The 15,407-nt window shown below is 34.9% G+C and overlaps 2 long non-coding RNA genes across 4 annotated transcripts; one reads left to right on the top strand and one right to left on the bottom strand.

Moving 5' to 3' along the window:
- The first annotated feature begins 1,540 nt into the window (after window positions 1-1,540).
- Window positions 1,541-2,257, top strand: LOC125505794. The gene is made up of 2 exons (XR_007282417.1): window positions 1,541-1,690; window positions 1,921-2,257. It is a non-coding gene; the product is annotated as an uncharacterized LOC125505794 (long non-coding RNA).
- A 1,658-nt stretch (window positions 2,258-3,915) lies between these two features.
- On the bottom strand, window positions 3,916-13,780 carry LOC125505887. Of its 3 annotated transcripts, none has more exons than XR_007282523.1 (3): window positions 13,751-13,780; window positions 8,933-9,136; window positions 3,916-4,226 (listed from the first exon to the last, which is right to left on the bottom strand). It is a non-coding gene; the product is annotated as an uncharacterized LOC125505887 (long non-coding RNA). The 3 variants fall into 3 exon arrangements; XR_007282521.1 differs by lacking the exon at window positions 13,751-13,780 and adding an exon at window positions 13,184-13,273; XR_007282522.1 differs by lacking the exon at window positions 13,751-13,780 and adding an exon at window positions 11,466-11,534.
- Window positions 13,781-15,407: the final 1,627 nt, after the last annotated feature.

Below are 15,407 nucleotides of genomic sequence, written 5' to 3'. Positions count from 1 at the left end.
CTAACTATTAACTCGGGATTTTGATGGGCTTCTTCGATTTTTGTCAGAAATGAAATAAATCGGGTTAATTTTCCCTTAACAACGCCTCGTTTGCGACTGAGACTATCGATGGCCACGTGGAGTTACGTTAAAACGAAATAGACTTTGAAAACGCTTTTTAGTCGCTAACGGCACAGATTCCGAATAAAGCAATTTATCGATCAAATAATAAAATACAGAATAGATGTTTCAGATATAAGATGATAAGATTATTCTTATGACCACGTGCTGGATTTGAATTTGAATAAAAACACGTGACACGAAGAGTTTGCAATTGCCGCAAGGAAAGCTGATTTGAAATAGTAAGGAAATAATAAAGAAGGATTGACTCACTCTGATTGTGGAACCACTATGTTGCTTCGATAAAACTGGGATGGTTCGGCTAGACGCACTTCAATGGATGTTTGAATACTGTTCAAAAGAGCTTTTTTTGATGCACCGTCTACTTGCAAAAGCATTTCGTGTCGCACGTTGATAGGCAGATCCTCGATAACATCCCATAATTCGTTATTAAAAAAATTAGTCAATCGCTTAGCATGTGAGGTAGTGTAGAATAAAAACGAAAAAATTATTCTGTCATCTAAAATTCCGCACCACACATTAACTTTTTGAAAAAATTCGGACGGCCTAAAAATTTAAAAAAATGCCAATATTTGATTTTTGACTTGAAACTCGGTACATACCGTTACAATAACATTTTGATCAACTTATTCTAGTAACTTTTTGCGATATCTCTAAGACATAGCAAAATATAGCGAATTGCCCCTATCCACAAAGTCGTAGTAAGCTGGGTTTTTATCTGAAGGTATAAATGGGTACCCTAAACAATTAAGCTCTTAACATTCTACCTCACCTCTGTACCGAAACTAAAAACCTTCATTGTAAAAATAACAGAAATACAAGGGTGTCTCCATCTTAAGTGCGACACACTGTATACAATTGCTATTGTACCGTGGATGGCCGGGTATCAAACTCTTTCTTCAGCTTCCAACTTTTATTCACCTCGGTATAACTTTAAATACGGAACAGGAACAAACTACCTTCAAAATTACCGTCAACTTCACAAACAATAACAATAACAGACGGAAAACTCGCTCTTCCGACTCGCGGGGTTTAACCTCTTCTGCACTCAGTCGTTGCTCTCACTTCACGGACTCCGTCTAGAACATATTTATTTTCAGCTAAGTTTACAAACTTCCTACTGCAACTTATTAATCTAACATCGTTAGAGTGTCTAACACTCTATGTAACTTAAGATATATCATCATATGACTTAATTTAAGTTAACCTAACAAAACCTAATCTATACCTAAACCTAACAGCCTCTCTTGCTTCCTATAACTAACTTAAAGTTAGCCCATGGTCCTCGAAAAGTAAACAACCATGGCGCTCGTTGAAGCACCATGCGTTCCGTCTCGGACATACCCATTGGACTCTCAGTAAGGCTTAGGTAAGCCCATGGTAGAGCCTAGCTTAGGCGTCCGATTGACTCCGTCTTATATAGTTTCCTCCAGGTAACCCAGACGGTTCTCAAAATCTCCAGCCCAGGTGCAAAATTTCCCGCTTGTCAGTGTCATATTTGACAGTAAATGGGGCGCAAATGGGCACCCCATTTACTGAAATACCATCATTTTCGGTCCCCATTCCAAATGTGAGTACCCCTTGTCAGTTCCGTTACATTATATTAACCATTTTTCGATTTTCAATAACTGTTTGAGCGGTTTTAAAAACTTCGCACATGGATGGATTTTAAATAAATAAATAAATCAATTTAAATGAATATGTAATGCAAATATTTTTTTAAATTATGTAAATCTGATTAAGTTTTCAACATTTTACGATTACGTATACATTTTACGTTTCTGTTTCTGTAAACATCAGCAGTGAAAGTTTGGAAATGATCCAAAAACCGAACAAGAAATGGACACCACCCGACAACATCGACTCCTACCAAAGGTAAATAGAAAACTGCTTGCATAACTCTTACCCAAACCAAATGGCGACTAACGGAAGGAAGTATTAACATAGCATTCATAGATGATCTAAACGCATTGATAACAAATGCAATAAAACAGCCAGAACAGAAGCATAATATATACTACAAACCAAACGAGAGATTTTGAAAAAAACATTCTGCTGTAATTTGCCTTTTAAGATCATCAATATCCGTAGCTTGTATTTAATAAACAATGGACTTAAGATGTCCCCAAAGAAAGAAGCCTAAAGGTGTTTAATCTGATGATCTTGGAGGCCATTTAATTGGTCCCCTTCTGCCAATCGATCTATCCGGGAATATCTTATCAATGTTAGGGAGGGTTCGAAAATAGACTTTATTATTGTTTACAGGAAAATATACAACATTTTGAAGAACTTAAAAGATAGTGGGATAAGAATTATAAATAACGTAAGGATATCCCGTGGGTTTTATTGGAGAAATTTCCTTATTAGGAGACCCAATGACATGATTTTCGTTTAAACTTTAATCTTAAAACCAAAATCTCAATACAAGCAAGTTCAATTGTTTGTGTAATTTTGAAACGCGATGATTCGAAAACCTCTGAACAATAAGCAACAAAGTAGTAAGTGGTGTAAAGAGAATGGAGCGGTCTCTAAGTCGATGTACTACTTGACCCCCCCCCCACCCTTTTTAAAATTCTGAGGGTGACATTTACCCGACCTAAAGGGTAGACACAATGAGACTCTAAAAATTCGTTTAAAATGTCATCCTTACAAATAAAATTGACGGGACTTTCAGACTTTTCATATTTTCCACTGCAAGGAAGAAATTAAGGGGGGCTTCAAATTGATACCCGGTATCATTAACGCACTTATGTGATCATATTCGATATATTGATATATCGTTACCTTATTTAGAAATAGCAATTCAATCTAGCCCAACGGAATTAATAAATGTTAAAGTTAAGTTAAAATTACCTCGAATTAATTTTTTTACAAATTACAAATAAACATACTTTGAGTTTTGAACTCCAAGCAAGTTATTGCCTGTGTACTCATTTTATTATACACTCTCCTCAAGCAGCTTCTCGTATTCGGTTAATTAGCTCCTGCTCAATTGGTACCGGTGTTCAGTAAGCTATTGGTTTAATGTGTCTTTGTGCTTTTGGTAACTTACATACGTGGTAGAAATGTAGCCCTTCCTCGGTTTTTATTTGGTGTCTGTGAAAGTGTCAGTTGTGTAATGCTCTGAGTACCCCCGGAACGCTCTGCTGCAATTATGTCCAATACTTGTTCCTCTGTGTCTGGAACCCAAACATCTATTGTCGTCCACTATCTTTCTGGAACCACTCACCTCGCCCTTCTTTCAGCTTCTGCTATGTCACTGCGGCGTTTCCCTAGAACTAATCGCATATCCGCATATTCGTGAAAGGAGCTTCAAGTAAGTCACAGTTTGACTAACTATTGTTATTATTGGCAAGGGCTATCCAGCTGTAACTATCTGTTGATGACAAAAAATATCATTGCCGCTTTGATTTTTCAGCAAAGATATGTCGAATAGTACTTTTTGAAATATGGTAATTTTTTTCGAATGCTTGAGTATTTTATCTAATATGCTACCAATTAAACATGCAACAATTTCAAAATAATGCTTAATAATAAAGTCGAAATTCGATTTCCAACTGTGAATATCTTAGGAACCTATTACTCCTAGAAAAGACGCAAATTCTGAATCGCCCTGTATATAATAGATACCAAGCTTATAAATGATTCAATACTATCGAAAGAATCAATTAAGTGCGCGACATCGTAGAAATTTCAAAACAGGAACTAATTTTATTTTCAATACTGCAAGCGGGTGTAAAAAAGTAAGATGAAAACTTCAAGGAATAGTGTTATTCTAAATTACAACAGTATTGTTCAAAAGTTGGTTTATTAATTAACAACGTGTAAATATAAAATAGTGTTTACATTTTAATTTGGGTAATTAAATGGCATTGTATAAAATATATAAAATTGCTATAAACTCAATAAAATATTGTTCTAAGGCTTCCGTTAGCAATATTTGCTTTGCATACCGGACAATTTGGTTTATGCGGGTTTGTTGTAATCCACGAGTTCATACATCTTTTGCAAAACAAATGACCGCACTTTGTTAAATATATATCAGATTGTTTTCCAAATACAGTCATGCAAACTGGACACTTGATCTCACGAGAGGGCTTCTTTTCCTAAAATTTATTACAATTATTATAACGTCATAACACCACTTAAATAATAACGTGATAAGGAAATATTTTTGGTGAAAAAAAAATGATATCATGCTAAAGATATACAGGGTGAGTTTTTTAAGTGTGTCAAGGTTATATCTCAGAAGCGGTTTCAAATATATTTATAAATTTTGGAAAAGTAAGAAATAGGTGAGGGACGCATTTTAACATATTATAACGGAAATGGCCAGGGGTACTCACGTTTGATATGGGGAGATCGAAATTCATGGTATTTCGGTAAATGGGAGCCCTATTTACTGTCAAATATGACACTGACAAGCGGGAAGTTTTGCACCTGTTCTGGAGATTTCGAGAACTATCTGGGTTACCTGGAGGAAACTATATAAGCGACGACGAGAACCAGACAGGGGGAGTGAAGTGACAACAACGACCGGGTGCAGAAGAGATTTAACCCCGCGAGTCGGAAAAGCGAGTTTTCCGCCTGTTATCATTATTGTTTGTGAAGTTGACGGTAATTTTGAAGTTAGTTTGTTCCTGTTCCGTAGTTAAGGTGATACCGAGTTGAATAAAAGGAAGCAGAAGAAAGAGTTTGATACTCGGCCATCCACGGTACAATATGTTTTACTATTCTACTCAAGGGCTCTCTTTGAGAGGTAAAGGCAACATTAGAATTTTGAGAGGAATGCTATTATTTTATTGTGAAATTTAACTGTGTATGCATGCAAATTTGTATGTCATTTATTCCCTAGTTCCAGAATTATGAATTGCACCCTAAATTTAAAAATAGTAAAAGGGGCTTGCTCATTGCTACTCCATCCGCCTGTTCATAGAATTCGTTTTTCCACTGAAAGTAAGTTGTGGTTAGCAGTGTTCGAAGAGTTTGGCGATGCCTCGTGGAAATTTTCTCTCAATAAGTTCCATTGCCTCCTTAATTGGTACTATTGTGAATAACGAAACAACATCAAAACTCACAAGGATTTCTCCGATAACGAGTGCAACCTCTAAACAAAATGGGATGAGTCCTTTATAAAACTGTGAGTTTTATAAAGGACATGACAGTGTCGTCCGAGGAGTTGGACAAACTCAGAAGCACTCCCACCAAGGCTCTACGGACTGCCCAAGATCCATAAGTCGGATGTACCACTGAGACCCACTGTGATCACTATTGGAAAGTCGCGTTGTTCGTCGGCAGTAAGTTCTTTGCTGGTCAAGTTGACTACAATCTTCCGGTTATTCTCCTCGGGTGATAGTCCTGTTTTGCTGGATCGGTGAAACCTTTCCGTAAGTGCATCAAACTTGTTCTTTTAGCATGGGTTGCTGCTGGTTCAGCCACCATAATCCGTTCAGTTGTTCATCGATCCACCTTTTCCCAATAGATCCAGTGCATTTTGTAGGCTAGTTCTATGTTGACATGTAAAAGTTTATTGTCAATACGTGCAAGATCTCTGCGGGTCTCATGTATCCGTTCGCGTAAAAGAGCCCGTTCAGTCCGGTCGTAGATTCTCTTGGTCTGGTTGGTTCTCAAATATCTTTTCATCTTCAAGAAGGTCGGAGTGATCTTAGTTTCACGGCATCGCAGCAAAAAGGCCAGTGAACTCAGGAGATGCGCTTTCTTCTAACGGAGGCTTTCCAGTTGTCGAACCACTCTCGATGGATCCTTCCCGTAGAGCTTTCACGGTCGATCAAATGACATTTAGAAATGTTTTTCGGGCTTTAAAGCCGTGGTCTATGGGAATTTCTTCCTGGCGTTTTGTCCACAACTGCGGTGGACATTATCAAAGGCAGTGGGCGAAGTAGAAAGGTTTTTCGGGCTTTTTTCTTCCTGACGTTGGTTGGAATGGATACAGCAAGAACGAGTTTAATGGAGCAATTCGACTAAGGAACAGTGAAGGTCGCCCGGAGAAAATAGATACTCATGATGAGCGTAAGGGTTGGGCTTGCCGCCCATACATACATAGCCTGCAAGAGCCTTGGTGGGTTAGGGGTGTGGGTTTTGGTAGTTTGTGAGACTGAGACCGAACGAAGAAAAGAAAAAAAGTAGGGGTACGGAGCGAGAAAAGTAGTGGTTTGCGGCGGTTGGTGTTAAGTTTTAAATTTGGAAGAGTTAGAGAGTTTACGTACTTTCCAGGAGCTCATTTTATACTTGGAAGTTGCGCTGGAGGAAGGAGCTTCTGGTATGTCAAGAACTGGCAATGTCGATCACAAAATACACTCAGGAACACTATCCTGAACGGCACTGCACTGAGGGGCTTTCCGGAGCCCAAAAGGGGGACCTGCACGTGCCTCTGAGGGAGACACGAGTTCGAATTTCTTTCTTGTTTAATCTGGGGGAGGGCAAAACACACAATTATTCTAATAAGCGCGACATGATTGAAACCGACATTTATGTCATAAAAATGCTGGTCGAGCCACTAATTACTATTTTGAGAGGTATTTTGACCGTCGTTAGCCGTCTTTGAAAACATTCAAAAGATCTTCCGACAATTTGTGTACTTATGAAGTTGTTTTACGCAGCCACGAAATGAAGATAAAGTAATCAATGAAGTTGTGGAGTTTAATGTATTGCCCATTGTAACCGAGAATCCACGTAGTTCCACCAGAGAGATTGCAGCGGAATCCGGAACTTTTCAAAGCACCGTGGTGAAAGTTAAAAAACACAAATTCCATCCGTATAAATAAATGATCAATATACTAACTTTGTATCCAGGGGATGCTAAGCTGCGCGTGAATTTTCGTACATGGTTCCGAAACAAATACCAACAAAACATCCAATTCCTTTATAATTTTTTTTTAAATCAACACAACATATTTGGAATCAAGCAAATTTCCACGACTTTGAACAAAGGAGACCACAAATTAAATTTGGATTTTATGTTTGGTGCGAAATGGTGAGTTCAAAAATTATTGGCCCATTTATTCTTGAAGCCACCTTAAATGGAAGTCGGTTTATTCAATTCCTTCGAAATGATCTGGATATTATATTGAACTACCTAGATTGAGAAACACGGTAAGTGCGGAATTATCTGGACGAGAAATATTTCGGCGCTTGGAAGAAACGATCCTGTTGTATGGCCATATCGATAACCGGATCTATCAGTCTTTGATTTTTTTGTGGCGAGTCGTAAAAAACACAGTATATTAAATGAAATATGGCAATTTAAATGAACTATGAATGCTTTTACGGCCGGTCAAATCACATTTAACCGTGGTCCATGGGAATTTCTTTTTCACGTTTCGTCCACAACTGCGGTGGACATTATTAAAGGCGATGAGGCAGTGGGCGAAGTCATCTCCTGTGCTTTCCGACTAAAATTGGTTTAACTACTGGATCCCCTGTCGTATTTATGACAAGCGGCTAGCCATACCAAGAGTACTTTGGCTGCCTGACTTCCGCATGCGCATTGCACGTCTTAAGTTCAAAACAACAAAATGCTTTTGCGCCATTCGCGGTTATAACGTAACCTATAAAAACCTCAAGTTTGTGTCATATGTCAAAAATTACAGTTAGTTTGTAAAAATGTCTCATGTCATGTTCTTGTCATTAATAATGACGGCAAAGGAATCATATAAAAATCTGACATCAATCAGTTTCTTCAGACATCTCTTAATAGCTATCAAATTTTATAAAAATAAAATTGGTTTCGAGGAGCATTTAAAACTACCATTATTTGTCCATTTAAAGTTTGTTATATCTGGTGTCGCTTCCAAGATCCCTGTACTAGTCATCGAAAAAATCTCACCCTGTACATATAGGTATATTAAAATATAAATTTTCCTTAAATTTAAGCGAAAATTACAATTTTGTAAGCGCAATCTTTCCTTGTGCAGAAAAATCGGTTTAATGTATATTTGATTTCAAAGCAACTGATTGTAATAAGCTGTCACTTTTAAATGGCGTTTTACAGTCGGCTATTTTATCGCCCGCAACTTCCTTTCGGCTATTTTCTTGCAACTGTAATTTTAGTGCTGCGCTTTACAGTGTGCAACGTTAAATATCACATTTAGACAAATCGATCAAGCGTACCAACTATTCACTATACGTAAAAAATCCAAAGTTTGTTTGCCTGTTTTGTTTTCGTTTCGGGTTACAATCATATTGCCAGGGGAATTTTTGTGATTAACGTAAGTTCGCATTTATTTCGATAAAAATAGAAAATAGGCTGTCTCACCGGGAACCGCCGCGATAGATATCTGGCAAACTGTAATTAGGAGAAAAAAGAAAATGAAAATTGGACAGTGGGACTAAGTCACTGGGGGCAAGCCGCCGACAATATTTTCAAGATGGACACACTTCCCGTTATACTGGAAGTAGGTATCAACTTGCTTATTTTAAATGAAACACCCTATATATTAGTACATTTTTGACTACTCCAAATTCTAAATACATTTCATGTATAATATCTTATACCTGAAAATTGCGAGCACTAAGATTGTCGACTGTAAAACGGCCTTACGAAATATAATGATAACTTTTAGACAAGAAACTTAATTAGTGAGTGTTTAAGATCCAAACATTTATGAAAATAATATGAAAATACATAGGATGTCCGTCTGAATCAAAATTATTCTATCTGTAATACAATTAGATAGGAAAATTTTATATAAATAAAAGCAAATTCAATTGTCCAGCAGCGAAAAACACGAAAATATTATGATTATAATATAATATACTGAGTATATTGTGCACAATGCTACTTTCAACTTACATTTAACTTCTGCGGTTGTTGAGTCCTGTTATTCTTCGAAGTTGTAGGTAGTACCATTTTGTCGAGAACACCTTACAATTTGGTCTTTTTGATATTTATGTATTAATATGTATGATCGGTATCAACAATAGGACTGCAGAGATTTTTCCTTATACCAATCTAATTACTCGAACTCGAAATGTCTAATTAATTAATATTAGCAGACTGAAATCAAAATAATAACGTTTCATGATTAAAAAGTTAGATAATATTTAACTAAACATAAAGACAAATATATTGTTTATTGGGACTAAGATCTGTCAAGTTGATCCCGTAATGAAAGTTCTGAAAACTACTTATGGACAATTCTCGACGGCTATACATTTTACAATTAAACCGTTGTTAGAACAGTCAACGCGTTTTGCGCTTCAAATATGAGTTTCTCTCTTATGTAAACTTAACAGGAGAGAGGACCCACAAACTTGAATTATAAATTAGGTAGTATGAATGAGTGATGAAGTATCAAATATATTTTCAGTTGCGTTGAAAAATCTTTAAAATACTCAAAACTTTGTTCAAAACTTTTTTATTTCATAAAACGTACTATAGTAAAATAATTTAAAGAATACTACTCAATGTGTCTGGTCAACTGTTCAAAATCAATACACAGGATGAATCAAAATGTGCGTAATTCCCCTGGAGGATTTACTGAGACTAACTTAAGTACCAAGAACGGTTATTCCTCGAAGATATTACGTTTTTAAGTACATTCTTTTAAACTATTTTAATTGCCAAATTTAATTGACAAACTATAATCAAAGCCAAATACTACCAATAAAACAGTGCAGAACTTGTGTTGTAGTAGAGTAGCAATGGAAATCCAGTTTAGTTTTTTAATTACGGGTCATACCCTGCTTTTGAGTGGTCAACGTCAAGTCACTGGTGTAAAGTAAAAAGTAAAAGGGAACACGCTGGTTTTCGTTGATGTTAGTTTCAACATTATTTTATAGTTATTAAAGTTAAAACACAACGTTTCTGGCGTTTAATTACCCTACTGCATATCTGCATTAACTTGTTTAAACTTATATGTAATTGTACAACCTTACATCCAGGCAAATCTCTAATGTGCTTGACATTTACCAAACATCTAACATTCGTTAGTTCACTCTTGAAAGGCAATGTCTCAATGGAACAGATCTTCACCATAATAAAACCAAATTAATGCTGCCCTCAAAAGTGAAAGTTGCCACAGCAGAATTATTAAATGTTGAAGTTTTGTTTGAAGTCGCACTATATATCAAGCAATTGAATGGCACAATTTGCGGGAGACCTATGTTCAACAGTGGACGCTATAGTGGGCTTAAATGATGATGATATAATAAAATAAACCACTTATTCTAGTATTTATTGACTGCGAGAGAGCGTTCGATTCTGTCGAAGTTTGGACAATCCTGATTACACTTGACCAGAGTTGAAGATACTACACATACTTATTCCGAATTAAGACCATTTATGACAACGCAAAACTAAAACTTTAAAATTCATGAAATCACCGTTAATACGAACATCAGCCGATGCACCATACAGGAAGACCCTTGCTTTGCAAGTTTTTTTTTAAGCTTAGGAGATTGCTTTCCTAAACTATTTACTTCGGCACTAGAATACGTCTTCAAGAGTTACGTTGGGACGAAATGGAACTAAAATCGACCGACCAACATGGGCTTCAGACATTTAATTTAAACTAATTCTTAAAAGCAACATCCCCAAATGTCGGTAATAATACTCGGTTTTTAAAGACTTTCTCCATGATTTCCGTCAGTAAAAGTAGCATTATTTCCGAATTTCGGGTTTTTGGTATAGTAAAGTAGACTATTAAATAGTTGTTTTGTGAATCTGACTTTCTACCTCGGTCTACCTTTGCGTAAATGGCATAAAACTGGTAAATAGTTTTGTTCGACAAAAACCTATTATCAAAATGCCACATTCAATATTACTTGTTAAAACTGACATAATTACATTAATCGAGGAAGGATGATCAACAAAAACAGTAGCTGAGAGATTTGGAGAAGCGACTGTGGCGCGACGTTGGCTAAAGTTGAGAACTAAACGCATATCCGCAAATTCGAGAAAGGAGCTTCAACGTAGGTCAGAGTTTAACAAAGTATTGTTATTATTCACAAAGGCTTTCCACCTGTAACTATCTGTTAATGACAAGAAAACATCATTGCCGCTTTGACTTTTCATCAAAAAATTTGAGAAGATAACTTTTTTAATATTGAAAATTTTTCATAATTTGAAGCAAAGATGGTAATTTTTCACCTTGGACGCTTAATTATTCCAATATGCTACCAATTAAACATGGAACAATTTGAAAATAATGCTTAATAACAAAGTTAAAGTTTGATTTTCAACTGTTAATATCTTCTAGAAATTATCGGGAAAATTTTTTTAATAATTTTTCTCCTACTCTATTAGTGTTATTACTCCTTAAAAGGAATGGCGCCAATTTTGAATCAACCTGTATATTTGACGTATTTCACAAAGCCTGATTTACCAATATCGGAAAAATCGCCTTTAGGAGTCGCCTACTTTTGTGTATTGCCAGCTGTACATCCGAAGAAAACTGTAATCGAAATTGAGAGATTCAGTATAGATTGGTATGCCGTTTTGTATTCGTATAGCTATAAAACGCAATGTTTTGAGAAAAACTGTAGGTACATATCGACATTTCATAGGTGAATGAAACATAATATTAGCTTTAAAGCACAGCTCTAAAAACCTTCCTGTTTGTCTTCTTGGCCATGTAAATTGTCATGCAACACGAAGGCAAACAAATTTGCAGAGATACTTGTAAAATAAACTTTCATTATTTGGCATATATGATTTCGATTTTGACAACGCTGATATATTGGTTAGAGAAACAAATTATCATAAAAGAAGAATCCAAGAAATGATTTAAATAAAAACATGCAAAAGCAGTAAATTTCAGATCAGATACCGACAACCTTAGCGACATTTACCAAACCCTAATAAAGCAATAAATATAGAACAGTCAGTACACTAGTAAAAATATTCAAACTATTTCCGCTTATCTCAATACATACATACCATTCTGGCAAATGTAGAAAATAATTCAAACAAATTTAACGTTTTAAAAAGGCAAAGACCTAAGAGAACGTAATGTCTACCAATTATGAGGTAAATTTTTCAATTGTTTAGCTCTCCCAAAAGGAAGGATGTTTTCCTTTAAGTACTGATGAATGTTTTAACGCTTTATAAAATATAGTTTTTATACAACATGTTTTAATTGTAAATTGGTGTTTGTAGCTTGTGTAAATTTTAAATCTGATGATGACACTCTTGTCTCGCCGAAACGTTATATGAAATAAACGATATGAAAATTTGTATGTCACATTTTGACTGAAACCCAGGAAAGGAAAAATATTATAATAATTAGTAGTTATCAAAATGATGTCGAAATTCCATTAAAGTAAATCCTTTTAAACAATAAATGCGACACAAATTAGTAGAACATATTCCCTTTTAGGAAAAATTCATAATTATTCGAGTCGCTGGACCTGTAGTTTTTTACATAAAATTTCAAATATTTTAAAAACGGTTAGGCTTAGGGATAGGATATTATTATACATGAAATATAATTAGAATTTGGAGTAGAATTCGAAAATTTTATAATATACAGGGTGTTCCATTTAAAATAAGCCAGTTGATATCAACTGCCGGTATAACCGGAAGTGTGGCCATCTTTAAAATATTTTAGGTCGCTTGACTAACCCCCAATGACTTCTTTCGGCACAGTGTCAAATTTAAAAATTTTTCCAAATTAGAGTTTGTCAAATATCGACCACGGCGTTTCCCGGTGGGACACCCTGTATATATATAAATAAGTGTTTCCTGTCGCTTAATTGTTTTTAATTTTAATTTTAGTGTCTCCGATTTTAATTATTTTAACGGATTTAAATAATTTTAACTTCAATTTTAACTACGAGTATATTGTTTTTAATTGTGAGCAAATTTCATAACTGTATTGTGAACATTTCTTGTTGGTCGTGTGTATTTTATATTTACGACCACTCTGACGTTGTTTGGCACGTGTTGTGCAGCACCCTTGGAGTTTACTTATGACTTGACGACGGCCCTGATAATGACATAACGGTCTGAAGCGCTAGGTTGAAATAAACTTCAACCCCGATTTTACACACTATAATACATCCCCTTTGATTGGGAATAAATAATCGCCTACTAATAACTTACCCTAGCTTCTAACAAAGAAGTAAAACTTTCAACTAAATGCTGAAATATTTATGCTGGGATTTGCTATCAGAATTTGTAAAAATCGAATAATTTATGCCTGGCGGTCACTGAACCAAGCACAAACAATTTTTATTTTATTGTATTCAGCAAAGATGGTAAACTTAAATAAATGAATATATTTGTGTGTAGCAATAAATTTCCTCTATGTTCAGGTTTCGACATACACAATGTTCCTGGATTTCAGTCAGTTTTTTAGAGTATCATAATTTAATTATTACATAAAAACCTTCCCGTGTTTCTACACCATCATCAGTTTGTTGGGAGCATCAGTTTTTAAATTGCTTTGTTTATAAATATACATAATTTATGGGAACACTTTAAGCTTGTGGGCCCTTAAAAAAACGGTTACAATTATCTATCAGCACAGCCTCTCATTACTAAACACTTTAGAAATACGTTGAAACATTCTAAAATTATTAAGATTGAAGGTAAAGAGATCCCGACCAAAAAATTTGTGAAAAGCATAGAATTTCTCATTTTAGAGTTTTTAATTATTATCGTACTTACTCGTGGAGGCAGGCGGTCGTTGGTACGCACGTTTTGGAACTGATTCGTTGGTATACCTACTCGTATTAATGCTTGTCCATTTCATAACAAAACAAAACGAAAAAACTGTTCATATTTAAGTGTTTTCTTTCTCTATTTTTCTTTTGCGTTCAGCCGATACTATTTTTGTTTTGAAACCTATAATAGACTGGATGTTAATATTTTATGTATTATGTAATTTTTCATTCAATTAATGATTGACATATTGAGTTTAGATTGTTTGTATCGAATCTAAAATTCAGGACTTTGTGTTGTTTTTGATGTGTCATTTCATGGACTTTTCTCTTATAATAGTTATTTTCTTTAATCAATATTTTTGTGTTATCGAAATCGAAATTATGTAACAATTGCTGTGCATGTTGTACTAACGCCATTTTCGTTATTTTTCCTTATGCTGTATTTATGTTCGTATATTATTTTCTTTTAATATTGTTCTGTTTGACCCATGTATGTCTTATCACATTCTAAACAGTCTATTTTATATACTACATTAGGTGGTTCCAGTTTATCATTCTTTGGTTTGAATTTTGTTAAACATTAGTTTGCCTAAGTGGTTTCTAGTTTTTTTTAGCTATATTGATATTATGTGTTTTGAGAATATTTAATATTTTTGTGTTCATATCAGGAATATATGGGAATAATATATACTTACTTCACTTTCCTCTCTTTTATTCTTGTTGTTGCACTTACTTGAGTTGTATATTTTGTTTATTATTTGTTTCATGATCGGTTCGAAAAAGATGTTGGGATAGTTGCTCATTAAATTCCTTCTATAATCAGAATGTGCAAACTTAATAGCTCTATCTGTAAGTGCCGTTTTTACACTTTTTACATTTTATTGGTACATCTGTGTGATAATTCACATATCCGACAGACCATACTTCCTTTGCGTACCAATTTGTTATTTTCCCCCGGTTGCTATAGTTAATTTTTAAATCTAAAACTTTATAGATTTGTTCTTATTTTCTTCGATTGTAAATTTTAGGGTGTTATGAAAAGTATTAAATTTATCACGTGTCAATTATATACATATCGTTTAAAAAATTTCGCAATTGAAAATTTAAATCAGTTATTATGTTTTGTTCCATTTTCCATTACTAAATTTGCAATTGTTGCGGATATGGGTTATTCTGTTGCTGCTCCATATATCTGCGAGTGCAAATTACTTTCAAACAGGAAATATGTGGATTTAAGGCACAGCTCTACGGCCCTAATAAATTCCTTTTCGGGTAATGTTGTATGTTCTTCTATTTCGGTCTGTTAATTTTTTTTATACAGTTTATTGAGCAATCTATTGGTATATTTGTATATAATTTCTTCTGCTCTTCTCTTTCTTCTCCTTTCTTTCTTCTGCTGAGATTTGCCAGTGGATAGGCTAATAAGTATGGAGCAAGTTGCGTATCCCAATTATCCTGCTTATTGTTGATCACAATTCTCAGATAGTTATCTATGGTTCTGTTAAAGCGCTCTACCATGCCATCAGGTGTTGTTCTTGTTTTGTGAATTCCCAACAGCTTACAGATTTCTTGAAAAACTGAGGATTCAAAATTTCTTCCTTGGTCCGAATGGATCTCTCTAGGACAGCCAAAATTACACACCCAGTTTTGGAAGAGCACAT

Source organism: Dendroctonus ponderosae, unplaced genomic scaffold (assembly GCF_020466585.1).
Source record: "Dendroctonus ponderosae isolate FM_Combo_2020 unplaced genomic scaffold, Dpon_F_20191213v2 Dpon_F_20191213_1, whole genome shotgun sequence".
NCBI classification, from domain to species: domain Eukaryota; kingdom Metazoa; phylum Arthropoda; class Insecta; order Coleoptera; family Curculionidae; genus Dendroctonus; species Dendroctonus ponderosae.
The sequence above is the reverse complement of the archived record's forward strand: the minus strand, read 5'-3'. Positions and strand labels throughout refer to the sequence as shown.